Source organism: Mauremys mutica, chromosome 4 (assembly GCF_020497125.1).
Source record: "Mauremys mutica isolate MM-2020 ecotype Southern chromosome 4, ASM2049712v1, whole genome shotgun sequence".
NCBI classification, from domain to species: domain Eukaryota; kingdom Metazoa; phylum Chordata; order Testudines; family Geoemydidae; genus Mauremys; species Mauremys mutica.
In genome coordinates this window covers 77,773,724-77,791,462 of record NC_059075.1, presented here as the reverse complement: position 1 = coordinate 77,791,462, position 17,739 = coordinate 77,773,724, and the positions used below count along the sequence as shown (strand labels likewise).

General features: G+C 42.5%; 1 protein-coding gene across 9 annotated transcripts in view; it reads right to left on the bottom strand.

Moving 5' to 3' along the window:
• LRRC4C (leucine rich repeat containing 4C) overlaps positions 1-17,739 on the bottom strand; it is a 569,742-nt gene that overhangs the window by 50,581 nt on the left and 501,422 nt on the right. Inside the window, exon 1 of one of the 9 annotated variants that reach the window (XM_045016624.1) lies at positions 2,582-2,622. The exons of the other annotated variants lie outside the window; for them this stretch is intronic. The gene's annotated coding sequence lies outside the window, so the exon portion shown is untranslated. Of the gene's footprint in view, positions 1-2,581; positions 2,623-17,739 lie in introns of those variants that run through there. 9 annotated transcript variants of the gene reach the window in all.

Below are 17,739 nucleotides of genomic sequence, written 5' to 3'. Positions count from 1 at the left end.
AAGGTCGACTCCGCCACCACCGTTCGCGGTGGTGGAGTTCCGGAGTCGACCGGAGCGCATGGGGAGTTCGAACTATCGCGTCTTGATTAGACGCGATAGTTCGAACTCCGAGAAGTCGAACTCTCCGCGTCGACCTGCGCGGTAAGTATAGACCTACCCTTAGAAAGTTTTCCTAATAACTAACTTAAAGCTCCCTTACTGCAAACTAAACTGATTACTTCTTGTCCTACTCTCAGTGGACATGGAGAACAAATGATCAACATCCTCTTTGTAATGATTTTTACATATTGGAAGACTGTTACCAGGACCCCCTCAGCCTTCTCTTCTCTAATCTAGACTAGACATATCCAGTTCTTTCAACCTTTCCCCATAGGTGAGGTTTTCTAAACCTTTCATTACTTGTATTGCTCTTCTCTGGACTCTCTCCAATTTGTCCATATCTTTCCTAAAATGTGGTGCCCAAAACTGGGCACAGTACTTCACAGTTACTTTTTAAGAATAATTGAAATTGACAGCTGTTATCTGGAGTTAAATTAAATAAACAAACACATCTGTTTCAGTGTGTCAAAATAACAGGTCTCCCAGCTGTTTTCTACTGATCTTAGCCTAACAAAGAGAAGTGCTTATTTAGAGACAGGAGTTACCCCCTGTTACCCAAATTCAAACATAGCCGTGGAATTCAGAAATCACCTTGCCCGATTGCAGCCCAGCTGTAAGGTACCCAACAAGTTTACTTTAGCTCTGGGGCCAGATCTTCAGCTGATTTAAATTGATGCTGCTCTCAAGTGTGAAGAATGACACCAACTAACCTGAAGAAAAGCTCTCTGTGAGTTTGAAAGCTTGTCTCTCTTACCAACAGAAGTTGGTGCAATAAAAGATATTACCTCACCCACCTTGTCTCTCTCACATCCTGGGACCAACATGGCTACAACAACTCTCCATAAATGCCCAGAGAAAATACAGTAGGAGCAAAAGCAATGCAAGCTCCCCTCATACTGACCCCTTAGAATGTTGACACATTCAGTAAGACTATAAATGATACAATGCCCCACATAACTAGCACAGCATGAACCAGCGATGTGATGAATAGATGTCCTCTGTGAAGTGGAAACAGTTCTGCCTGTATCGGGCTCTGTGTGAACCAATAACACATAATATTAATGCTTAGCCCTTGTGCAATACTTTACAATAGAGCATTACCAGTCCTATTTTACATATCTGGAAAATGAAGCACAGAGGCATGAAGTGATTTGCCCAAGGTCATCCAGCATGTCAATGGCAGAACAGGGAAGGAAATCCAGGTCTCCTGATTTTCAGTGCCATACCCTATCCAGCAGACCACTGTGCCTCCACTAGTGATGCATTATATATAAAAGGAGAGGCACTAGATACAGACCAGTTTTGGTAAACAACTGAGTGATCTTAACCCAGCAACCTGTGTTTTCCTCTTTGTACTTCTACTCAAACACAGTGCACAAGACCCAGCCAAATGAGAATGTATTTCTCTCTCTCCCTCAAAGGCAAATGGTCCTTGCATGATTTGCAGTTACTGTATTAATTATGAAAACATCTATTTACTTTGGATTTTTTTAAGCCACTCTAAAAATAAAATTGTTTAAACGTTGATTCAGTTTCAGTGCCCAAGTGAGTTGCCCCTGAGGAATGCCAGCCGCTGAAACACTTGAAAATGCCCTTGTAAATTAGCAAGCATTGCACAAATACTGCTGGCAATTCAATCATTTCTCTGTCATGCTGCATTGTTATCTGCTGCTCTCTTAAAAAGCTGAAGTTCATTCTTCTTTAATTCCATGTAGGTTAGTGAGATGATACAAATGACTTTGGTTAAGAGAAACCATCTCTATTAATATTTTACTACAGAAAATAATAAAAAATGAACAAAAAGGTTTTGGAATTAAACTATCACTCTCATGGTATTTTCTGATTCGCTTTTTAAAAATAAAATATATGTTTCCCACAACTGTTTTTTACCTATTTTTTTAAAAAATCATTCCTTTGCATAATAGTTGTGCTCATACTATGACTGCTGGAAAAAGGAAATTTAAAAGACTGAGTCCTGACTCTGATATTGTTTATATCAATAAGCAATCAATTGCTTATATCAGATCCCCACAGACTTCCACGGAAAAAGATTTTCAGAAATGGGTGCCCAAATTTAGGCTCATAAGTCACTAACTTCAAAGGGTACCACTGGTTTTCAGCCCATTAGGAAATCAGGCCAATTATTGAAGTGGTGAAACAAAGAATCAGGCCCTTAATCATGGCATCTTTAATTCTTTTGTTTCCCAAACTACAGGATATTATAGAAGGAAAAATAATGAGGAGTCCTTGTGGAACCTTAGAGACTAACACATTTATTTGGGCATAAACTTTTGTGGGCTAGAAAGCTTATGCCCAAATAAATTTGTTAGTCTCTAAGGTGCCACAAGGACTCCTTGTTGTTTTTGCTGATACAGACTAACACAGCTACCACTCTGAAACCTGTCACTATTGAAGAAAAATATTTAAATTCCTCATTGTCAGAAAATCACAACATGTGCCTGATGATGTGAACTTTGCTTACATGGTCTTCTGTAAGACTTTGTTAAGTGCAGCTAGAAAGTTCATTCCATATGGTTTTCATAGGGCATTTATCCTCTGCTGGGATGATGTCTGTGACAACCTCTATCAAAAAGTCTGCTTCACCTGAGGGGACAAACAAGCAGCTAATATGTTAATGGAACATCTTAGTGTTAAGAGGCAGGAAAGGTGACATGAATTGAAAGTGTTGACTTCACATACTCAAGCCATCTAGCACTCAAGCCATCCAGTGTGGGGCCTCCTTCCTCAAGTTCAGGCAGAGGAGACCCCTAAATGCCCTATATGTGTCTCAGCAAATGCTGTAGCAGTTCATCTTGTGGCCAACAGCTGACCAGGAATCACAAACAGAGATCATGACTGGAAGTATTGTCGGCTCTCACAAGGATTTGTTAAACCCCACTGCCAACTCCAGCTTATCCCAGTCATTCATTAGGGAGAAACTGGAATCAGCTATTTCTTTTTAAAACCTTACAAGACTCCTGGTTTTGACAACATCCATGGGGAGTTCCTGCATCCCATGAGTTCATCCTGTTGTGATTTTCTGCTAAGGCTCTATAATACTTGTCTGGAATGTTGTACAGTGCTAAAGCCCTGGTGAAGGTCACACATTGTGGCTCTTCTTAAGCCTGGAAGGAAGGCGGATGACCCGAAGAACTACCGCTTTGATCAGCATCACTTTTAAGCTGCTTGAGAGACTGGTATGCAAATTACTATTTTCTTTAATTGACTCCCAGTTACCTCATTACCAGGCAGGGTTCCAACTTGGCCGTGGTGCTGAGGATCAAGTGATTAGACTGTTTTTAAAATTGAGGATGCCTTTGAGCCAGGACAGAAGGTTGGCACTGTTTTTGTTGACCTTTTTGTGGGCATACAACACAGTGTGGCACCATGGACTAGTCCATGGTCCCAGACAAGAACTTGTACGGTTTACTATCCAGATGATTTCTAACAGAACAATGATCGCCAAGTGTGGAGATACTTCAAATAGCCCACATCATATAAATCATCTCACCCACATCATATGAACAAGATTTCCACAGGGATCTGTACTCACTCTGATGATCTTTTGTATATACATATATAAGGTGTCCAACCTTCCAATCCTGGCTGGCATTGCTCTCCCAGCAATTAGGTGTCGAATCAGGGTCTTCACTGCATTACTGCATGCAGCCAACTGTCAAGACAGCTTACTTGACAATTGTATTTCAAAACTACATCAGAAACACTGGTTTAAGTCAAGATGTCCCTTTTCTGAAATAGTTGACAGTATATCAGACACAACCTTTCTAAGGAAGAGTGACAACAGAAGGTGTGGGGCAGCATTTTGGATTGGTGGTGCATTTCTTGGCAGCTGGACAGCTCAGATCTGCATGTCCTACTCTCTCTGGTTCAGCTCTTGCAAGTCCCTCAAAGCAATTATATAAACTGAAAGATTCTTTTTAGTTACAATTGGATACACCATGGGCATCATTTAACTCAGATCTGTAGCTTTGGGGTTTCTTGTGCACCTATTATCATAGATTATTAGGGTTGGAAGGGACCTCAGGAGGTCATCTAGCCAACCCCCTGCTCAAAGCAGGACCAAACCCCAAATTGCCCCCGCAGGGATTGAACTCTCAATCCTGGGTTTAGCAGGCCAATATTCAAACCACTGAGCTATCCCTGCCCCTTCCCCCCATGGAACTCACAAACAGTGTGCCATCTGGTTACGGACTGACTTCTTTATCATCTTGATGGTGGATGGCTGCACTTCATGTCTCCAGATGCTGCTGCTATAGCTATATCACTTATCCAATACCTAATTCATTGTTTTTGCTGTGAGAAGCCATACACCAAAGAAGATTCAAAGTGGTCCTTGGCAATGTAACTGTAGCATTGCTTGTACACTCAAAGTACACATATTTGTATGTGAATGAAGGTACATGTGCATGGAAATCTAGAGTATTGTACATCTATGTTAATTGCGCATTTGCTCATAGAAAACCTGCATTGTTATTTGTGATAAACTATGTAACTGAAAGGTAGGTGGCCACATTTGAAAATGTGGTCTTATGCTTAATAAGTTTTTGTTATATGCTAAATATAAGAGTCAGTTTGCTGTACAGCTAGTTATTTTCATAGGGAACACAAGCAGGTGTCTCAGTTTTCTGTAACATTTAAAGTCAGAGATTATTATAAATACAAAAATAAATATTTGAACTTCTTCTGCCAGTTCAAATATAAGTAATATAATAAATAACAAAGAGAGGCTATATTTTATGGGTTAGCACAAAGAATCTGTAGGCAGAATTTCTAAGTTCTATACAAGGCCGTACCAGCATCTGGCTTGGTGATAATGGGTAATTCACTTCATCTCTGTATATCTTGTCTGTAAAATGGGACTAAAAATACTTAATTCACAGGGGCACTGTGAGGGTTAATTAATATTTGTAAATGTACAGAAGGGAAGATGCTGCAGAAGTGCAAAGTATAATTATCTTGGTATCATAACAATTGTCCTTCTCTTATTTCTTTTACGAACATATTTTTTTCCATTTCACTATCTATCCTCACATAATTCTAATGTTAATTAGAATGTGCTAAAATCTTTTCAAAGTCTCTGATGTTCTTTTACTTTTGTCAGCTACACAGTAATTGTTGGCATCTATTTTTATATCCATAAATATATTTTTTTCTTTATTCTGGAGAAGGCATTTTTGCCTGATGATTACAAATGATTAAGCAACAATTGAGGATGGAGTCATTGCTAGTCCATAGTTGGCCATCTCTCACACGAGTTAATATTTAAGCTTTATTGAAGCTAGTCATCTTACGTTAAGTATAATGGTATGGAGCAAATTGTGAATGATGCAAGTAACTGGTATAATTTGCTGAAAAGCACTTTAGCTTTGAAATCATCCCATTTCTTCACTCCCATGTTCTTGCTTATGGAATAATTTGAAATGAAGGAAAAAATAATATATATACATCTATATAAGCCATAAATAAAATGGAGCCATTTGCTACAAGATACGAAAAGGATACCAAGTCTTGGGTCCTGAACCTGCAATTGCCTGTTTTTTTAGTAAATTTATTTACATGAATGTTTCTAGTATTTGGCTCTTGGTGTACACAAAATAAAGCCAGGTCTTTAGGATGAGATAGAAAACTGAAAATTGATTATTCACAACTTGTGATCTTTAAAGATCCCACAGCATCTTGCACATGGGAAATAGCACCTTTAACTTCAGAGTCCTGCCCAAATCCATATGCTGCCAGTCTAATATTCCAACTACAGTTTCAATTGCATTCAATATTCTTCTTCACGTCCTGTCGTGAATTTTGTGTAGTGTTGTTGTGTTAAACAGCTTTCATATTACGCTCTAGCTGGGGTTGCATTTCAGAGATTACAGGGTATCTGTAAGAGTTTGTAAAACCTTTCTGATAAAAGGCACAGGCCTAGAAGTTCAAATGTGACTAGTGATTCTGATGCCCAATTTGAGACAGTTTAAAGAACCCTCATTTTCAGAAAATGCTGGGCATTCACCTTCTGAAAATTAGGCTTTTTTAAAATGTTTCAAATTGGGCACTGTAGCGGGCCGGTGTGGCTCCCCTCCTCCCCAGAGAGGGTTGAGCCCCGGACACAGGAAGGGGCGGGGCTACAGCGTGGTGAGCCCGCCCCTCAGAGGGTCAGACGGCGACCCGGAAGGATAAAAGCCGGGCCTTCCAGCCCAGTCAGTGCCCAGCCACAGGAGAGAGCAGACCTGTCTGAGGGAGCTCCCGACGGAGGAACCGCTGGAGCCCCGGGCAGCTGCCTGGACTGGCCGGAGAGCACCCTACCCCGCTACTGGGAAGACCTGCCGAAGCTTCCCCGTGCTACCTACGACGAGGAGCCAGTAGGAGCTACCCCGCTGCCGTGCTGTTACCCCGAGGAACCCCCGGAGCAGGATTGGCCGGACTTCCCCGCGGAACTACCCGATCTACCCCCCAGCCCGGGTTGTGAGGAACCCATGCAGTGGGACTTCCCGGGGCCAGACGCCGTGGACCATGTAGGACAAGAGGGGGACATTGGAAGTGGCCCGGGGGCAGCCGACCTCAGTCCGGCTGCTGACCAGACCGAGCCCATGTCAGTGTGTTGCGGTCAGGATCCCCACTGACCGTCAGTGGTGATGACAGCTGCCTAGGGCCCCGGGCCGGGACACAGTGGAGTGGGTGGGCCTGTGTCCCCCCTGCCACCCCACTCACGGGTGGCAGTTATCCCCCTCACCCTATTGCTCAGCCTACCACAAGAGGCCTGAGCCCCTGCACTGTTTACGGCTCAGCCTGCCACAAGAGGCCTGAGCCCCTGTACTGTTCCTGGCTCAGCCTGCTGCAAGAGGCCTGAGCTCCTAGACTGTTGGCTGCCCAGCCCCTGCACCAGAGGGCCTGGGCCTTTTCCTGACTGTTGGCTGCCCAGCCCCTGCACCAGAGGGCCTGGGCCTTATCCAGACTGTTTGCTGCCCAGCCCCTGCACCAGAGGGCCTGGGCCTTATCCTGACTGTTTGCTGCCCAGCCCCTGCACCAGAGGGCCTGGGCCTTTTTCTAAACTGTTTGTCGCCCAGCCCCTGCACCAGAGGGCCTGGGCCTTTCCTAGCCTTAAAGAGACAGGACAGAACCCCTGCGAGACCAGCGGGCCGGTGTGGCTCCCCTCCTCCCCTCAGAGGGTTGAGCCCCGGACCCGCCTGTTACAGGCACCCAGAAATGGAGAAAGTTAAAATTACAGTTTTCACTCTTGAAAATTTAAATTGCAGTATCTTTCCTAGTTCCTCCATCACTTTAGTATCGTACAGCCTAATTTATGATATTGTTATTATCACCGTATGCCTCCAAAAGGTAGACAAAGGTGAAAAGAAAATAAACTACATTTTTCAAAAGGCTTATTTTATCATTTAAGACTTCCAGTGGTTCATATGGAACATGAATAATTAATCCTTAAAATCCTCTTTGATATATGTATACACGATACCCAGTCATTATTTGGTGGCAAAACTAAGATGTGAAATAACATAAGTATGACCTAGAAAAATGAAGCAGTGTGTGTGTGGGAGAGAAAAATAAACCCTCAGGAAACAGGGATGAAACCCATGAAATTAAAGGAAATTATTATTATGTACGTATACAGCACCTTTCAAATTAACATTTCAAAGCACTTTTCATATAGTTCATTAATTAGACACAAACACCCTCTGAATTAGATATCATGGCATCCATTTTATAGATTGGGAAACTGAGGCACAGAGAATTTAAGTGACTTGTTTAAGGGCACATAGTGAGTCAGTAGCAGAAGAAGAATCCTGGTACTCTGACAATTAGACAACACTGACTATTGTCTGTAAAAATATATTTCAAAAAACAAAGTGAAGAATATGGAAAAATGCAAATATATTCTGTACATGCAGAAAGGATTTTGATCATCCTGGATTTAAAATAATACATTATAGGGAATCAAAGCTCAGGGAGGAGTAAGGAAATAGTTGGAGATTGAAAGGAATGGAGGGGAAATGAGAAGTCTTTTTCTGTGAAGCAAGGTTTAGTTAGTAACTGAGAGAGAGAAGACCTAATGTGAACTAGAGGTGGGGCAGAATCATTATGGGAAATTGTAGGCAATATTGGGATTAAGTTGATAGTAGGCATTTGCTGGAGACCCATCTGATCAAAAGGCACAAAATGAGTAGGAGATGATAACAGAAGTAAAAAAAACCAAGCAGATGAAAAGATAACATGGGTAGCAATCGATGGGAGATTTTCGTAGCAGCTTGGGAAAATGATGGAATCATTAAATTGGATTAGAAAATGTCATCAGAACAGCAGCCAGTCAAACTCACTTTCAAATAGTTAGGCACATTGGAGGGTTCATGTTTCATCAGAATCAGCCTGTTTCTTTTAACACTGGTCTCTGTGTAATGTGAACAGGAAGAGTGATGATTCAAATTTTCAGAATTGTGCAAGTGTATTTGTGTGTCTAATTTGCATGCACAGTTGTGTGTTTAAAAGTTAGTGAACTGCACATGCATTTGCTGCAACTGCACATACAATTGCACTGACTCAATGCTCCAAGTAGACAAGCACATAGGAATTTAAAATTCTCAAAATCTAATCTCAGGGACAGTTCTAGCTTTCACAGGGCTCTTTATGAAGCATCTTACTCTTTCCCCATCTGTGTTCTGTCCCAACTCACCTTAATTTACATATCCACTCATCACCACTTGCCTGTCAATTCTGTGCATAGGGCTCTGGTGGCAACTTCTACACACTTCTGGTCCTGAACCCTTTGATCTCTAAAGACCCACACAGAAACATGAGTGCCTGTAGCAGTGTATAAATGCAAAGCCTAGTAGCACTACTGTAGCTCCTTTTCAATACAAACTCCTCTACCTGATAATTGACCTTGACATCTGCTATATGCCTTTGGCATAGGAGATGTAATTCCCATCACAGCCAGTTCTTTGACTGGCAGAGTCACTACAAAAGGGGCATGATCGATTAACAAATCCATTAAGCCAAGGTCCAGATGTGTCATGAACACACAATATGATGGGCACCAGAACAAGAAGAGGGCAGAGAGGTTAAAATGATCAGGAATCAATTACTTTAACATAAAGTATTTTCAACAACTTCTATTTCAAAGCTTGGCTGCTCTCTCACTTTCAAGATAAAGTGTCTTTGGATAATAGAACAAGTGTAAGCCACCAGACATCTCTGATGTAGAGCATTACAGTGTCTGATGCTGAGAGGTACTGAACACCCTAAAATCTCATCAGCTTCAACGGTAGTTGAGGATGTTCAGGCCCTTCAAGAATCAGACCTATCTTAGTAAAAATAGGTGCAATAAAAACTTTCTTATGTGAGTGCTAAAGGGGCTGATAAATTTTAGTTGCTTAATGGAACTAAACTAGAATTGTACTTAGGTTTGGGGATACTTTGGGGTAGCAGTTGCCTTGCAGAGATGACAGGCATATAGGATACTGGACTCAGACACAAGAGACTATGTTCTATTTCTGGCTCTGCCTCGACCTGACAGGGTGACCTTCAGCAAGTAACTTTACCACTCAGTGCCTCAGTTTCCCCATCTGTAAAACAGGGCATGATTACACATACATCCTTTGAGATCTTCTGATTAAAAGTGCTATTTAAGAGCTAGCTGTGTCTATCTTAGGGCTTTATTCTGCTGCCTAGTACTAAAGTGTCTGAGCACCTTCCACATAAAATCAATAGCAAAGACCCTAATGGCGTTCATGGAGTACGTATTATATGAATATATGTTATGACTAAGGCTATGACCTGCATGACAAACTCACAGAAGTCATGAATTCCATGACTTTCCGTGACCTCCATGACTTCTGAAGTGACCAGCTGCACCAGCCACTGCTGGGGCACTCTTGGGCCACCGCCCCTCACCCAGCAGAAGCAGGAATTTGGATGGGAGGCTCAGGGCTGGGGGTTGGGGCACAGAAGGGGGTGAGGGCTCTAGGTGGCGCTTACATCAGGGGGGCTCCCTGGAAGCGGTGACATCCCTCGGCTTCTGGGGGAGTCGCAGCCAGGGGGCTCTGCGTGCTGCATACGTCTGCAGGCACCGCCCCCGTAGCTCCCATTGGTCATGGTTCCCAGCCAATGGGAGATGCGGAGCCAGTGCTCGAGGGGCAGGCAGCACACAGAGCTGCGTGGCTGCACCTCCACCTGCGCGTAGGAGCTGAGTGATGTTGCTGCTTCCCGGAAGGCACGGAGCTGAGTAGGGAGTCTGCCAGCCCCACCAACCCCTGCTTCCCCAGCACCAGCTGGGGTCCCGTCCCCCAACACCCACGGTGTCCCCCAGGCCACCCCCCCCGAGCATAGTCTTGGCTTTCACTCAACAATCAAATAAACACCAAAAACATCAGGACCAAAATATATAAAATAATAAAAGAAAACTATACTCAAATTCTTCATTAAAGGCAAGGGCAAATACTACGTGGCTGAATTAGTCATATAATAGCCCACATCAAGTCACAGTCATATCATGTAATTATCAGATTTTACCTGGCCACAAACTTAAAAAAAAAAAGTGAATGCAGCCCATTTTACAATATCATGCCAACACCACATTCTGATACTAAAGGATGTTGCAGCTTTGCATTTCTGATGGGAATCATTTACAGTGACAAGCAATAACAGCAGGCATGTTTGAGATGGAGCCAATTTGGGACCATCTCCAGGGAGAAGCTGAACTTAGACCTCACTGTTGCAGTTCTACTCTCTTGTCAGGATTTGGCCCATTGGCTTTCAAATGTGGGACATCTCTGGCACTAAGGAAGTGTTGAAAGATGTGGAACAATTAAGGTTTCAGATCAATGGTTGTAGAAAGAGGCTAAGCCACCCTTGGGATGAAGCAAATTGTCAGTGGTATGAATCCAATTGCAATATGGGCAAGAAGATTGGTGCACAAGTACCCGGATACCTTATAAGTGCTCAAAATAATAATAAAATCATAAATTTTAATTAATGATTAATTAAAAAGTCTGAGGCAGAAAAGAGAGGGCTGGATTTTACAACCAGGTGAGAAATCTTATAGAGAGAGGAGCTACAGGTGCATTGCCATTAGCCACTCCCTGTGCTAGATCATTAGGTTGGCCCTTATCAATGCAGTCAAACCTAAGTGTGTGTGTGTGTAGAGTAGCTGAAACATAAAAAGCAAGCAAGAAGCTCCTGCTGGCGACCAAAGGAGAAGAGATCTCATATTTCTCTACATGAAGCTCAAGAAGTGTTTGGGGATATATTCCTCTGCGGAGTTCAATAGCGAAGTTACCATAAAACAGCAAAAAGAACAGTGCCACCAGGGATGAGAAACAAATGGAGAAAAGCAATAGCTGCTTTGAGAGCAGCTTGCTGCTAGGAGCAAGAGCTACAGTGCTGGGAGTAGGGGCCATTACTGGTGCATCTCTCATTCTACTAGGGATTTGGAAGAAAACAAGAATGGGATTAACAGAGGATTAAGGGAGGAAATCAGGAAAGGACTCAAAGTGAGAGTGAGAGCCATCTCCTCTTGCTGAAATGAAGAGCACACAGCTGGCAGAGGGAGCGAGGATGCAGGAAGACTTCTTCCTCCCACTGCCAATTAGTTCAAGCCAGAGCTGGAGACTGGGCCCTTGGAGAGTGAAGGCTAAATCCCAACCCCAATTATAAACCTGCAGCACAAATGGCTTGACGGAGAAGAGGCCTTGCAGCACTGTTGGACTAGAAGGGAATGCATGCTGTGTCCCTTAAAAAAATGCATGTACTCTCCCGGCATGAACTCTGGCTGCTTTGAATACTTCAAGACCTGTCACTGCACCGCAGCCCTAACACAGGCTGCAACATGAAAAGCCACAATAGAGCCCACAGAGATCTGGGAGAGGACAGGAAGTAAGAGTTTTCCCTTGCTAAATGTTTCTCATTTAAGTCCAGCTTAAAGTGCAGTTGCAGTGGGAGAAGTTACACTAATGGCTTCAGCAACTTCCTTTTCAAATTTGCTGCAGTTACAAGCCATTGAATATATATGAATTCCTGACAGCATCACAAACTTCACCTTAGAATCAAGCTGCTTGCTTTCTGCTTCTTACATCATTACCAGATGGGAAGTTGCCAGCAATCAGAATGGAACTGATAAAAATGACAGTGCTTGCAGCAGAATAGAAGACAGCTCCTTCCCCAATAGCCACATTGGCTCAGCAGGGTTTGAGTAAACATGGGTCTTTGTCAGTGAATTCGTTCACCCTGATCAGGAGATCCATGGGGAACAGATTATACTAAGAAAGTGGCATTTTTATGGAGTCACTTTTCTGATGTTTGTGGTGTACCCAGGCTTTGGCCCATGGTCTCTTATATTTCACTCCTGAATGCTGCACCTTTCTTGTGCCTAGTTGACTGGAACTGCTTAATGAACTTCATGAATAGATTAATATTGCTGCTGTACAACTGAAAGGAAAATAGATACTGATTACTGTGCTTCTCCTTAGAATGACAGGATGCTGAAAGGGTCACTAGAGGACAAAGTAAGTGGAGGAGACAATTTATTTATAGAGGAGAGTAGAGCGGGTGTGGCATTAAGATATGAGGCTTGGGGATAGATGACAGAGTATGGGGAAGAGAAGGCCCAGGAGTCAGAGCATGACTAGGACATAGGTCTGAAAGACAGAGTGAGTCAGCAGAGACAGGACACACATCTGAGGCACAGAAGGACAGGGTGAATCAGCAGCCGCAACAAAGAAGATCACACAAGTTGATGCTAATGAGTCAATGAGATGTAAGTAGAATTGTTTCCAAGCAGAATGTTTTTCAGTGTTTTCCAAGAGGGTTTTAGAAGAACACAAGTATGATGAGGCTCTTGAAGTTAGCAAGGGCAGAGAAGTCCAAATAAATACAGAAGCATTGATTAACTGTGCAGGGAAGGGAGTAAGAATACATCAAAGGACAGCAAGAGCATCTCTTCAGACTTTGGATGGGGGTAAGCAATTGGAAGGTTAATCAATTCTCCTTTTAACTTTCACAAATAATATCAGGTTTAAATAGAGGAGGAGGTAAATTCTATTATAGGAAAAGTACATACAAGTGTCTTCTGGGAAGAGAGATTGAAGGAATACAAGGTAAGCAATTAACTGCACTCTTCAGGCATAGGGAATGTTTCACTCTCACCATCCCTTAAAACTCACAGTACTCACAACCTGAGGAAATACAGACGTAGGGCAAAATGTTCCACTTTGAGCATCTCTCCAGAGCTCAGTGCAATATTCTACTGTCTCTAGATGCCCAAATCTCCTATTTATTTCTGGCGGGGGGCAGTTTTGTTTCTGAACAGGGAGTGGATTTCCAGAGTTAAGAATCTGCATTGTGGGTATCAGCTGAAAGTTGAAGTTTTTAGTTGAAACATATTATTTAGGTTGCAAAGTCAAACATTCAAAAGTTGGGAAATGTCAGATTTAAGATTGCTCCTGCAACCATAATTCTGCTCCGTTATGCAAATGTGCACTGAATGAGGTAGGGTCCTGTGGAAAACAAAAACAACTAGTTTGTGTGATCATGTACTTCAAGACAATGACAAATATGGGAATTCCTACCTTTCAAGTATTTGACCTTTTGCAATTAAAATAATGTTTTTTAATAACCCTGCCTTGTAGGATTTTTTAGGTCATTTCATAAGGTGCCCTCCCAGAAAAATGTTAAAGCAAATTCTGTTATGTATAACTGTAATAATCCCTCGATCAGGCATCATCAGCAGGGTTTGAACCCTGAACATTCAGGAATGTAGTACAGATGTCTACAACTTGACCTCTGTGACTAACTATATGAGCTGACAGCAAGAAAAGAATGTTATCCCAGAGGGTGATGGACTGTTGGCACCTTGTGCTGGATATCCAGGAGGTGGATGGGAGAAACCCAGTTTAGTCTGGTTTTCTTTCCTTTCCCCACTCTCCAGGCTGTGAGTGGGATCCTGCCTCATCTGCTGCCCCCAGAAGGAGGGATGGGATGTTAGGACCTGTTCCAAGTCTGGGGAGGTGTGCTCAGAGAGGAGAAGGAGGAGCCTATCTTGACCTGACCTTCCTCCTCCCCCCAGCACTACTAAGTCAGCTCCCAGACATTCCCAGGGCTGCTGATTCTTTGGTGTTGGCATGAGCCTAGCTCTTCAGACTGTTTGTGTTTAGTTATTGTTCATGCTGCCAAAATGTTCTCTTCCAAAGCAAGAGAAATGACTATTTTTAACAGTTTATAACTCAGTCAAACCTGAATGGAATTTCACGCAGTACAGAAAAGGCACTTCACTCTTCTTTTTGAAGGCCGTGGCAAATTTTAAAGGCCTACTGCAAGCAATGGAGGTGTTAAGAGTTTCTCAAGGAAAGCCCCAAGGATATTTTAAATGGAAAATGTTAGGCACTCTAAATAAGGGTTGACACCAGCGCACACACCTGCATACACACTTTGTTTTTACTACAAAAAACGTGATTTTTTTAACCACATCCTGGATAACGTGCTAACTAACAGGAGGTGAAATCCTAGAGAAGACAAGAAAGTTGTAGTTTTAATGCATGTTAGCAGGTCAGGTTAAACCCTAAGCTTTCCCGCCTCTCTCAACGTGCTAACAGAGGTAAAAATGACAAACTGCCTTGTCTTCTTTAGGATTTTACCTACTTAACATGAGATATGAAAACAGCTTTTTTTCTTAGCATGGAGACACCCGCAAAGATAAATTCCATGATGAAGAATTAGGCTTAATACAATGTTACTACTGCAAAATCTCACACTGAAATGTTACAAAATCAAAGAGATCTAAGGAACAAATCAAGTTCAGCCACTGACAATTATGAGTACAGAATTTTTTATTAGACAATATGGGACAAGTGTTCAGTTTTTAATTTGGACAAAACTCACAATGGTGAATAGATTTTGCTGAAATTAAATAAATGAATGAATGAATGAATAAAATAATGCCTACTACTATGTTGAGAAGAAGCAGGGTAAACTTCCACCCTGATGGGATTTACTGAAGACAGTTATGAGCAACAGAGAAAATGCGGTTTATAATGGATGCTACACTCCACCTTTAATTACATTGGTGACTCCTAGTATAACATGAGTGAGATAAGCACAAATACCTCTGTCATTAGGAGTAGTAGAGGTTAAAATCATGAAGCTAATGGATAAACTTAAAAGTTCAAAATAATTTACATACTGTCAAGATTTCTAACCGCATCCCATATTGGTTTGCTTTATTTTAACATACAGGGTATTTTTTTATGTTTACAGAAAAAAATCTTTCAGCTTGATCTCTTTCCTACTAGCATGTTCAGGAGTTAAGACTATAATTATAATTATATGAGTTAAGACATGAGTTATGATTATAACTGGCAGATAGGCACCCACATCAGAAAGAGAATATTATATATATTTATTTGAGTGAATGTTCTTCTATTTATTTGTAAATCACTGTGTACATTTGTGACAATCTGGGCGTGATGCTGGAGGTTCTTAGCACCCTCATCAATCATGGATTTCCATTGACTTCAGCAAGGGTTGGGAATGTTCAGCATTTTTCAGAATCAGATTTTTTATATTTCCTTGAATATAAGTCTTGAATGACTAATTAATAGATAATAATAATAGTAATAATGTTCCCTTTAGGTCTAATGAGTGCTTTTTCCCATCCTTTTAGACATTTCTCATACATTTGAAGATTATGTTTGATCTTGAGCATTATGAAAATGAGACTAAAATGTGAGGGTGAAATTGGAATTAACATACGCACACAAAAGAGTTTTTCATTAGTAATCGTGAGGGGAAAATGTGAGAATAAGGAGAATAAAACAAATTCAGGGAAATACTTCTTCACACATCTTCCCAAATCACTAACAGTCTGTTTCTCAGGGCTGGCCCAAAGCCCTGCAAAGTCAAAATGAGTCTTTCCATCAGCATTAACGGGCCTCAGATCATGCCCTGTGTAGGCAAGTCCCATGTTCCTGAGGAGGTTTGGGTTTTGTCTCATTTCCCTCTTGCCTCCTTTGAAGACTCCAAAATTTAGGAGTAATGAATCACTCTGAAAACATTTGGAGGTGCATTTCAGAGAGACAAAAACAGGTTAGGTTGCTAATGTAAGCCTGGAAATTGGATGATCCGTGATTTAATTATTACTTGTTCCCTGGCTTTAACTACTTTTAACTTGACATTTCTCTGCCGATTGTGCAGGTGGTGGAGCAAGAGAGTATACCACACTGCAACACTACAGCTGTGCCACTGTAGTGCTTCACTGAAGACACTATCTACATCAGTGGTCCCCAACCTTTTTTGCCTGGCAGGCGCCAGTCGACGAGCCACGGAGGACCGTGGCAGCAGATGAGCATCTGCCAAAATTCCACTGACAAGCGGCAACGTCAATAGGTGTTGCCGCCGAAATGCTGCCGACAAGTAGCGAAAATCAGCGGCACTTCAGCAGCAATGCCTCTGGATGACGCAGCTTGTTGGCGGCATTTCGGCGGATGGCCGTCTGCCGGCCAGTACGTGGGTGCACTTAGACATCTCGGCGGGCACCACATTGGGGACCCCTGATCTACACTGATGGGACAGGTTCTTCCGTTGGTGTAGGTACTCCAGCTCCACAAGAGGCAGTGGTTAGGTTGACAGGACAACTCTTCTGTTGACCTAGCATCGCCTATGCCAGGGATTATGTCCATTTAATTGTGTTGCTCAGGGGTGTGAATACCGCCCTACTTTCCTAGTGTAGACCAGGCCAAAGAAGTTTACTTCTCTCAGTGAGTTAATTTCTGAACATGATAGAATAAAGAACAATTGGAACTCTGCTTCCTGTTTCCTTGGCTCAAAAGCTTTGAACCTTTTTGCCAGTCAGATAAGCCAGGGGTTCTCAACCTTTTTCTTTCTGAGCCCTCCCCCCGCCCCGCCCCCAACATGCTATAAAAACTCCACAGTCCACCTGTGCCACAATAACTGGTTTTCTGCATATAAAAGCCAGAACCAGTATTAGGGGGTAGCTAGCAGGGCAACTGTCCAGGCGCCCATGCCACAGGGTGCCCCACAAAGTTACATGGCTTAGGCTTTGGCTTCAGCCCCAGGTGGCAGGGCTCAGGGCCCCAGACTTCAGCCCTATGCTCTGAGACTTAAGCTTTGTGCCCTTGGCCCCAGTGAGTCTAATGCTGGCCTTACTTGGTGGCCCCCCTCAAACCTGCTTGCAGCCATTGAGGGGGCGCCAGACCCCTACTTGAGAACCATTGAGATAAGCCATGGAAATATGGATCTTCCCTTCTCCATCACATCCAGATCCCTGAACAAAGGTAGCTGATGGAAACATTCATTGAAGATGCAACTGACGATGCACATCAATGTGTTCTACTAATATATCTAAATAACTGTGAAACTCAGTTTATAACACCATGATACCAGCTTAAATCCCACACAAAGTTGGGATTCACTTTTCACCTACCCAAACAACAGTATTTTTGCATTATTTTATCTATAGTTCAGTTTGAATTAAAACAAAAACAATCAAATACCAAACAAAGCAAAGTAAAATGCAATTGTCCTTAATTTCAGCTTGTTTTGGTTATGAACCTCATGAAGCTGAAAACCGGGATGCTGGAAATCTCATCAGAAGAGCATTTCTGACAG